Below are 10,474 nucleotides of genomic sequence, written 5' to 3' on the forward strand. Positions count from 1 at the left end.
TGACGTTTTTCATCTTTTATACCCCATTTTTACTGTACTTTTTCTATGTTTAGCTACACAAATAATACATAATTACCATTGTATTACAACTGCCTACAGCATTCAGGACAGTAACGTATTGTACAGATTTGTAGCCCAGGAGCAATAATAGACTATACCATACAGCCTAGGTGTGTAGCAGGCTATACCATCTAGGTTTGTGTAAGTGTACTCTATGATGTTTGCACAATAATGGAATTGTCTATGGCTTACTTTCTCACAGTGTATCCCCTATCCCTGTGATTAAGCAGTGCATGGCTGTAAATGCTGTGTGTTTAGAACAGTGCCTAGTTCATAAGACAAACAATAAGTGTGTGCTGGGGTATGGGAGGGAAGGAGGAAGAGAGGAAGGATAAAAAGGAAGGGAGTGAAGAAGGAAAAAGGAAAGAAAGGGAAGAGAGAGGGAGGGAGGGAGAGAGGGAAGAAGCAAGGAAGGATTTGAAATTCCACAGAGGAACTCAGTTTAGAGCTGAAGACAAAATCGTGAGGACTAGAGACTATTCCCATGATTCAACTGCCGCATCTGTGGCTTCTGTTTCCTCATTGTAACTAACAAGGGATTCTTGTTTGTAAAGCACTTTGAGTTCTTTATGTGGAAGACTTAAATTCAGTGTATTGCATTGCTCCATTATTCTATTTGCTGCAATGCAAATACATCTCAGAATATTGAGTGGAGTAAGAAAAAGCACAGAAATATATTACTAGAATAAATTGAGCAAGGGAAGGGACAAGTATATGAAGGTGATCTGAATATTAAAGACAAAAATTTTAGTCTAAAAGATCAACTGCAAATTCAAGTGGAGAGAAGCAAATGAATAGATTTGAAGAATGATTAGCCTGAAAGAATCTGGTGCTTTTTAACCAAGATGTTGTGAATTTTAAATGAAATAAATTCCAAATAGGCTTTACAAGGGACGAGCTGTGCTACAGGGAAGATTCAGAAAGGATGTCTGGGTTGGTTTGCTCAAGGTCTATTTCTTTCTTATTGAATGGTCTTATTAAATATACAACAATGTTAATACATGCACATGTTTCTTAAAGCAGGAATTGTTCCCTTGATAATGAAGGGTGAGGGCCCACTTGGGAAAGGTATTAAAACCACCGCTCACTTTCAGGATGCCTCTAATACCAAAGCAAATGTCCAAGTGCTGCTGGAAAGCAGAAAGATGAACATTACAGCCTTCTACCTGATGAAAAGCTTTCCAACGTCAATCTAACTGCATGTGAAAAAAATTTGCACTTTCTTTTGAGGAGCTAAATGATTTGAATATAAATAAGCAACTCTTTCCGCCTGTCAGTTACCTCAAGAATATTTAGTGCTGTCTCCTTTAATGATTGCTCATTAAGATGAGTGCAAGTGAATGGATTTAATCAGGGTAATACGGGGTAATAATCATGTGAATTTCTCCACATCAGGTCTTGTCCCATCTGTTCCAAGCCATTTGTCCATGTAAAACTGTCAACGTTCCGAGCCACTGACTGACAGGTGAGGCCCGACATGTACGTTTTTCATCTGAGAGCCAGAAATTCTCTGATGTGCCCTTCTTACTAAGCAAACTGTTTAAAGACCTAAAAGGATTTTATACTCAGGACCATTGTTTTAAAAATTGTATTTGTTGTGTTGATTGTTAAAATATTTAGTTCACTCTTGCTTAGTGCAAGAGCATGACCAATATCTGTGGCTTGATTGATGCAGTAGAATCCTCAGAGGAAGGCTGGAGAACATGTCCTTAGAGGTCTCCACCCCAGCACTGAAAGGAGGCTCATTCAGGAAGCAAAAGGGGACATTAGTTTAGCAGTCACATGAATGCTGCACACCTGCACACAGATATCTCTCATTCTTCCATCCTTCAGGGTAAGAAGAGTGAGTCTCAAGAGAGTGAGGAACGGTGAATCTTTGGCAGCCTCTGTGTGTGCTCATGGAAGAGACAGTGACAGGAATTATGTAATGAAAAAATGTAGCACAAGCCTTACGAATTTTTATTTTTCACTCCGTGGATTCCCATTCAGAAGACCTGTTCTACACAAAATAAAGCTCTCTATGAAGAACTGTCTCTGCTCTCCAAGTTAGTTCTAACAAAAGTTATAATAGAATATCTGAGAACCAAATGGCCCCTCAGGATACTAGAATCCAAAAGCCAAATAACATGCTAACAAATAGAATTGGACTCGTTATTTCTTTTAAGTCTTTGGTGCAATATGCATTATTTCTGCTAGTTTTCTGTCAGTGCTGAAAAACTGTATTGCTATCCTAGACTCAGGATGTGACCTTTTTTTTTCACTTCCCCACTTTAGTGTTCTTGTTACTTTTCTTGCAATACTGAAATGCCAGGACCTTGCTGAAGGCGCACACCACGGGATCAGTATATAAATGTCATGGCAATATGACAGCAAACAGGGATGAACTCCATGCTGGTATTATGGCCTGGGTTCTCTAGGAAGAGAGAGCTAGAAAACAATGACTGTCTTTCAAAGTGGCTTGGTAATATTTGCTTTTTTCTTCTGGTAATACTTATTTTTCTTTTCCTCCCTTGTGTAATTGAGTCTGGTTATACTTAACAAACCCACCATATGTTAAACTCTAAATGAATTAATGAATGAAGAGTGCTGAGGATGAGAAGAAAGCACAAATCTGCTTCACAGAGCTGAGTCTTGCAGGGCACAGGTGGGTTAACCAAGATTTGCAATAGAAAGGACAGGTGCAATGATAGACGCTTGATTGAGAAACCAAGGAACTAGCAGTAACTGCTCTTCTGAGAGTTCTTGGCTTTCCTACAAGCGTACCTCATTTTATTTTATTGCTCTTCACTTTATTGTGCTTTACAGATTTTTTTTTTTTTTTAAGGAATTGAAGGTTTGTGGCAATTCTGTGTCAAGCAAGTTTATCGGGGTCATTTTTCCAACAGCGTGTGCTCTCTTCATGTCTCTGTCATATTTTGGTAATTCGTTCACCATCTGAAACTTTTTTTATTATTTTTGTATCATTATGGTGATCTGTGATCAATGATCTTTGATGTTCCTATTGTAATTGTTTGGGGGACACTACCAGCTGTGTCCAAACAAGATGGCAAACTTGATTGATAAATGTTGTGTGTATTCTGACTGATCCTCTACCTGGCTGTCCCATTGCACTGCTTCTCCTTGAGCCTCCCTATTCCCTGACTTGTAACAATATTAAAATGAGGCCAATTAATAACCCTAAAATGGCCTTTGAGTGTTCAAGTGAAAGGAAGAGTTGTCTGTCTCTTATTTTAAATTAAAAGCTAGAAATGGTTAATCTTAGTGAGAAAGGCACGTTGAAAGCCACGATTGGCCAAATGCTGAAGTTGTGAATGCAAAGGAAAACTGTTTGAAGAAAATTAGAAGTGCTACCCCAGTGAACATTCAAGTGATAAGAAAATAAAATAGCCTTATTGCTGACATGAAGAAAGTATTAGGGCTCTGATACAAAATCAAACCAGCCACAACATTTCCTTAAGCCAAAGCCTAATCTAGAGCAAGGCTCTAACTCTCATCAATGGTATGAAGGCTGAGAGAGGTGAAAAAGCTGCAGAAGAAAAGTTTGAAGTTAGCAGAGGATAGATCATGAGGTTTAAGGAAAGAAGCCTTCTCTATAACATAAAGGTACAAGGTAAAGCAGCAACTGCTTATGTAGAAGCTGCAGCAATTCAGAAGATTTAGCTAGGATAGGAGATTGGGGGGAGATGGCAAATAAAGGAAAGGCCTAACGTGCTTCCACATGGATGGCAGAACAGCGTATGGAGACTAACATCATGATCTTTTGCTCCAAGAACCACTGCAAGAACATGCCAGGAAAACCAAAATAATTCACAGATCCTTTGAAAGAAGTGGTTTGCTGCTGCGAATTCCACAAAACAGGCAACAAACTGTGAGTTCGCAAAGCATGATAGGGGGAAAACCTACCTTTGAACACGCATACTCACTGGGGAATCTGAAAATCCAGATCACAGAAGAAGGATTTAACCTACCTAGGGATAAAGTGGATTTAGCAAGTTGTGCCAAACATAAAAGTAGAAGTAGCAGCGGGTAGTGCCTTGCATGCACTCCCAGTCTCCAGCTGGAGCCCAGGGAAGGCATCACTGTATCTCACGGGGTCCCTTGGGGAAGGCAGCCAATGCAACTGGGGAGGGGTTGCGGGGTGAAGGAAGTTCCCATCAGAAATTGGTAATAGTTTTGACTGGGTACAAATTTTCTTGAGCAGAGTCTGGGGGGTGAGTGGGAGCTGCTGTAGGTATAAGCAAGCAAGCACAGGAGCTGCTGCCAATGGAGTGGGCAGTTGGAGAGGGGTTAGGTCTGAAAGCCATGCTTGCTTTCCCAGTGGGGTACCTCATGGTCTTGGGCAAGGTCTGAGTGGGGGCACTGCTGGAGTGAGACTGGCCTTACCAACTGTGTGGGAGCTGGGTCAGGCCTCTTGCTACTGGCTATCCCCCACTTCCCTGGTGAACTGTATGATACAGCAGAGGTAGCCAAGATTCTCTTTGGAACATATCCCCATTGGCCTGAGAACCCCCTCCCCCGCCCACATCCCCCACAGTGGCTGTGGCAAGCCCCACTCAGGGAGAGTCTGAGCCCACACCCACTAACCCTGCCTCCACCTGATGGTATTTCCCTACCTTCCATGGTAGCCAAACTCAAGACATAGAAATTCTTGGGAACTTTATGGCCCCACCTATCACCTGAGAAACCAAAATAATTACCCTGGCCATCTTAGGGCAAGCTTAAAGCTCCCTACTACTACTGCAACTGGTGCTCTCTTGAAAGTGCTATCTCCTGGCTGGAGGGCAACCAACTCAGGCCATTAAAGCAACTCAGGACAGAATAACACTGACCCCAGGAAGGAGAAGACAACACCTAATTCCACTGCCTGCAATATCCTGGGCTAAGCAGAGGCCCTGAGTCTGTCCACATGACAACTTCACTGCTAGTATAACCAGCATTCAAGAAAGCCAGCAAACTAAACCTATCTACAATCAAGGACTCTCACAGAGTCTACTTCACTTCCCTGACACCTCCACCAGAGCAGGTACTGGTATCCATGTCCTGGGAGACCTGAAGACAGATCACATCACAGGACTCTGCAGACGTCCCCTGATACCAGTCCAGAGCTTGGTAGCCTGCTGGATGGCTAAACCCAGAAGAACAGCAACAATCACTGCAGTCAGTCCAGCTGTCAGGAAGCCTCATCCCTAGGGGAAGAAAAAGAGCACCACATTGAGGGATCACCCCATGGGACAAGAGAATCTTAACAGCAGGCCTTGAGTTTTAGACCTCTCCACTGAAATAGTCTACCCAAATGATAAGGAACCAGAAAAGTAATTCTGGTAATATGACAAACAGGTTTCTATAAAACCCCCAAACATCACACACACTGGCTCCCCAGCAATGGATCCAAACCAAGAAGAAATCTCTGAAGAGCCAGATAAAGGATTCAGAAGTTTGATTATTCAACTGCTTAAGAAGATACCAGAGAAAGGTGAAGACCAACTTAAAAGAAATTTTAAAAATGTAGGCTATGGATGAAAAATTATCCAGAGAAATATATATCATTAAAACAATAACAAGTTCTGGAAACAAAAGACACACTTAGAGAAATACAAAATGCACTGGAAAGTTTCAACAATAGAACTGAACAAGTAGAAGAAAGAAATTCAGAGCTTGAAGACAAGGCTTTTGAATTCAATCAGAAAAAGGCAAATAAAGAATTTTTAAAAATGAACAAAGCCTCCAAGAAATTTGGGATTATGTTAAATGTCCAAACCTATGAATAATTGGTGTTTTTGAGGAAGAAGAGAAATCTAAAAGTTTGGAAAAGTATTTGAGGAAATAATTGAGCAAAGTTTCCCTGGCATTCCTAGATATCTAGACATCCAAATACAAGAAACTCAAAGAAAACCTGGGAAATTCATCACAAAAAATCATCACCTAGTCAAGTAGTCATCAGGTTATCTAAAGTCAAGACAAAGGAAAGAATCTTAAGAGCTATGAAACAAAAGCATCAGATAACCCTTAAAGGAAAAACCTATCAGATTAACAGCAGACTTCTCAGCAAAAACCTTACAAGCCAGAAAGCATTGGGGTTCCATTTTTATCCTCCTGAAACAAAATAATTGCCAGCCAAGAATTTTGTACCTAGCAAAACTAAGCTTCATAAATGAAGGACACAAAGTCTTTTTCAGACAAACAAATGCTAAGAGAATTTGCCACTACTAAGCCAGCACTACAAAAAGTGCTAAAGGAATTCTAAATCTCGAAACAAAACCTTGAAATACACCAAAATGGAACCTCCTTAAAGCATAAATATCACAGGGCCTATAAAATAATAACACAATGGAAAAAAACCCAAGGTATTAAGGCAACAACTAGCACAATGAATAGAAAGTACCTCACATCTCAATACTATCATTGAACGTAAATGGCCTAAATGCTTCACTTAAAAGACACAGAATGGCAAAATGGATTAAAAATCCACCAACTAAGTATCTGCTGTCTTTAAGAGACTCACCCAAACATAAGAACTCACTTAAGGTAAAGGGTTGGAAAAAGACATCCCATACAAATGGACACCAAAAGCAAGCAGGAGTAGCTATTCTTATATCAGACAAAATAGACTTTAAAGCAACAACAGTAGAAAAGAGACAGAGGGACATTATATAATGATAAAATGGATAATCCAAAAGGAAAATATCATAATCCTAAATATATATGCACCTAACACTGGAGCTCCCAAATTTATAAAACAATTACTACTAGACCTAAGAAATGAGATAGATGAGGGACTCCAATACTCCACTAATAGCACTAGACAGCTCATCAAGACAGAAAGTCAACAAAGAATAAAGATAAATGAAACAGCTGGTTCTTTGAAAAGATAAACAAAATTGATAGACCATTAGTGAGATTAACCAAGAAAAGATGAGAGAAGATCCAAATAGTCTCAATTAGAAATGAAACAGGAAATATTACAGCCGATACCATAGAAACATAAAAAATTATTCAAGGCAACTATGAACACCTTTACACACAAAAACTAGAAAATCTAGAGGAGGTGGATAAAATATACAATCCTCCCAGATTAAGTCAGGAAGAAATAGAAACTCTGAACAGACCAATAACAAGTGACAAGACTGAAACAGTAGTTAAAAAAAAAAAAAAATCACCAACAAAAATGTCCAGGACCAAAGGGGTTCAGAGCTGAATTCTATCAGATATTCAAAGAAGAATTGGTACCAATCTTACTAAAACTATTCCAAAAGATAGAGAAAGAGGGAATCCTCCTTATGTCATTCTGTGAAGCCAGTATCACCCTAATATCAAAACCAGGAAAGGACATAACAAAAAAAGCAAACTACAGACCAATATCCCCAATGAACATAGATGCAAAAATCCCCAACAGAATACTAGCTAACCAAATTCAACAGCATATCAAAAAGATAATCCACCATGATCAAGTGGATTTTATACTAGGGATGCAGGAATATTTTAACATATACAAGTCAATACATGTGATACATCACATAAACAGAATTAAAAACAAAAATCATATGATCATCTCAATAGATACAGGAAAAACATTTGACAAAATCTAGCATCCCTTTATGATTAAAACCCTTAGCAACATTGGCATAGAAGGGACATACCTCAAGATCGTAAAATCCGTCTATGACAAACCCACAGCCAACATTATACTGAATGGGAAAAACTTAAGAATATTCTCGCTGAGAACTGAAACAAGACAAGGATGTCCACTTTTACCACTTTTATTCAACATAGTACTGGAAGTCCTAGCCAGAGCAATCAAACAAGAGAAAGAAATAAAGGGCATCCAAGTCAGTAAAGAGGAAGTCAAACTGTTGTTGTTCACCAGTAATATGATTGTATACCTAAAAAACCCCAAAGACACATCAAAAAAGCTCCTAGATCAGATAAATGAATTCAGTAAAGTTTCAGAAAACAAAGTCATTGTACACAAATCAGTAAGACTGCTATACACCAACAATGGGCAAGCTGAGAAACAAATCAAGAACTCAATCCCTTTTACAACAGCTGCAAAAAAAAAAAAAAAAAAAAAAAAAAAAAACACACACACACAAAAAAACTTAGTAATATATCTAACCAAGGGGGTGAAAGATCTCTGCAAGGAAAAATACAAAACACTGCTGAAAGAAATCGTCTATGACACAAACAAATGAAAACACATCCCATGCTCATGGATGTGTAGAATCAATATTATGAAAATGACCATACTGCCAAAAGCAATCTACAAATTCAATGCAATTCCCATCAAAATGCCACCATCATTCTTCACAGAACTAGAAAAAACCTAAAAGTCATATAGAAACAAAAAAGAGACCACATAGCCAAAGCAAGACCATAGAACAACAACAACAAAAAAAACCTGGAAGCATCACAAAACCTGACTTCAGACTATATTAAAAAGTTGTAGTTACCAAAACAGCATGGTATTGTTATAAAAACAGGCACATAGACCAATGGAACAAAATAGCCAACCCAGAAATAAAGTCAAATACTTATAGGCAATTGATCTTTGACAAAGCAAACAAAAACATAAAGTGGGAAAAAGACACCATATTCAACAATTACTGCTGAGATAATTGGAAAGCCACATGTAGAAGAATGAAACTGGATCCTCTTCTTTCACCTTATAAAAACAACCTCAAGATATATTAAAGACTTAAATCTAACACCTAAGACCATAAAAGTTCGAGAAGGTAACATCAGAAAAACTCTTCTTTACATTGGCTCAGGCAAAGAGTTCATGACCAAGAACCCAAAAGCAAATGCAGCAAAACCAAGAATAAATAGGTGGGACCTAATTAAACTAAAACGTTTCTGCACAGTAAAAGAAATAATCAGCAGAGTAAACAGATGACCCACAGAACAGGAGAAAATATTTACAAATTATGCATCTGACAAAGAACTAATATCCAGAATCACAAGGAACTCCGACAAATCAGCATGAAAAAAAAAAATAATCCCATCAAAACGCAGGCAAAGGATATGAATAGACAAGTCTCAAAAGAAGATATACAAATATCCAACAACATATGAAAAAAAAGCTCAGCATCACTAATTATCAGGGAAACACAAATTAAAACCACGATGAGATACCACCTTGCTCTTGCAAGAATGGCCACAATTAAAAAAATCAAAAAATAATAGATGTTGGTGTGGATGTGGTGTAAAGGGAACACTTTTACACTGCTGGTGGGAATGTAAACTAGTACAACCACTGTGAAAAACAATATGGAGATTACTTGAAGAACTAAAAGTAGGACTATCATTTGATCCAGCAATCCCACTCCTGGGTATCTACCCAGAGGAAAAGAAGTCATTATACGAAAAAGACACTTGCACATGCATGTTTATAGCAGCACAATTTGAAAATACAGAAATATGGAACCAGCCTAAGTGTCCATCGATGAATGAGTGGATAAAGAAAATTTATATACACACACACACACACACACACACACACACACACACACCATGGAATGCTAAGCCATAAAAAGTGAATGCAACCTATTGCTCAGCAAAAAATAGCTTTTTAAAAATAGTACTGCTCATTGACAATGCATCTAATTCACTAAGAGCTTTGATGGAGACGTACAAGGAAATAAATGTTGTTTTCATGCCCGCCAATACAACATCCATTCTGCAACACATGGATCAAGAAGTAGTTTTGACATCCAAGTCTTATTATTTATAAAATACTTTCCATAAGGCTACAGCTGCCATAGTGATTTCTCTGATGTACCTGAACAAAGTAAATTGAAAACTTTCTGGAAAGAATTCACCATTTTAGATACCACTAAGAACATTTGTGACTCATGGAAGGAGGTAAAAAAAAAATCAACAATAACAGGAGTGTAAAAGAATTTGATTCCAGCCCTCCTGGATGACTTGGAGGGGTTCAAGACCTCAGTGAAGTAAATAGCTGGAGATGTGGTGGAAACAGAATGAGAACCAGAATTAGAAGTGGAGCCTGAAGATGAGACTGAATTGCTGTCATCTTATGATGAAGTTTTTAAGAGATGAGGAAGTGCTTCTTACAGATGAGCAAATAATTTCTTGAGATGGAAACTACTCCTGGTAAAGAAGTTGTGAACATTGTTGAAATGACAACAGAGGATTTAGAACACTTCAAAACTTAGTTAATAAAGTAGTGGCATGGTTTGAGAGGACTGACTCCAATTTTGAAAGTTCTACCATGGGTAAAATGCTGTCAGACAACATCACATGCTACAAAGAGGTCTTTTGTGAAAGGAAGAGTTCATCAATGCACAAAATTGATTGTTGTCTTATTTTAGGAAATTGCCACAGTCACCCAACCTTCATTAACCACCAGCCTGATCAGTCAGCAGCCATCAATATTGAGGCAAGACCCTCCACCAAC

At 38.5% G+C, this 10,474-nt stretch overlaps 2 protein-coding genes and 1 long non-coding RNA gene across 3 annotated transcripts in view; 1 reads left to right on the forward strand and 2 right to left on the reverse strand.

The window, feature by feature from the left end:
* LOC126956839 (uncharacterized) overlaps positions 1-2,037 on the forward strand; it is a 74,333-nt gene extending 72,296 nt beyond the window's left edge. Inside the window, exon 3 of the long non-coding RNA XR_007726494.1 lies at positions 1,456-2,037. This is a non-coding gene — a long non-coding RNA (uncharacterized LOC126956839). The remainder of the gene's footprint in view (positions 1-1,455) is intronic.
* Positions 1-10,474, reverse strand: part of ROPN1L (rhophilin associated tail protein 1 like) — a 918,600-nt gene that overhangs the window by 830,754 nt on the left and 77,372 nt on the right. The window lies entirely within an intron of this gene.
* CCT5 (chaperonin containing TCP1 subunit 5) overlaps positions 1-10,474 on the reverse strand; it is a 739,483-nt gene that overhangs the window by 633,589 nt on the left and 95,420 nt on the right. The gene's annotated exons all lie outside the window — the stretch shown is intronic.

This window comes from Macaca thibetana, chromosome 6 (assembly GCF_024542745.1).
Source record: "Macaca thibetana thibetana isolate TM-01 chromosome 6, ASM2454274v1, whole genome shotgun sequence".
Classification (NCBI taxonomy): domain Eukaryota; kingdom Metazoa; phylum Chordata; class Mammalia; order Primates; family Cercopithecidae; genus Macaca; species Macaca thibetana.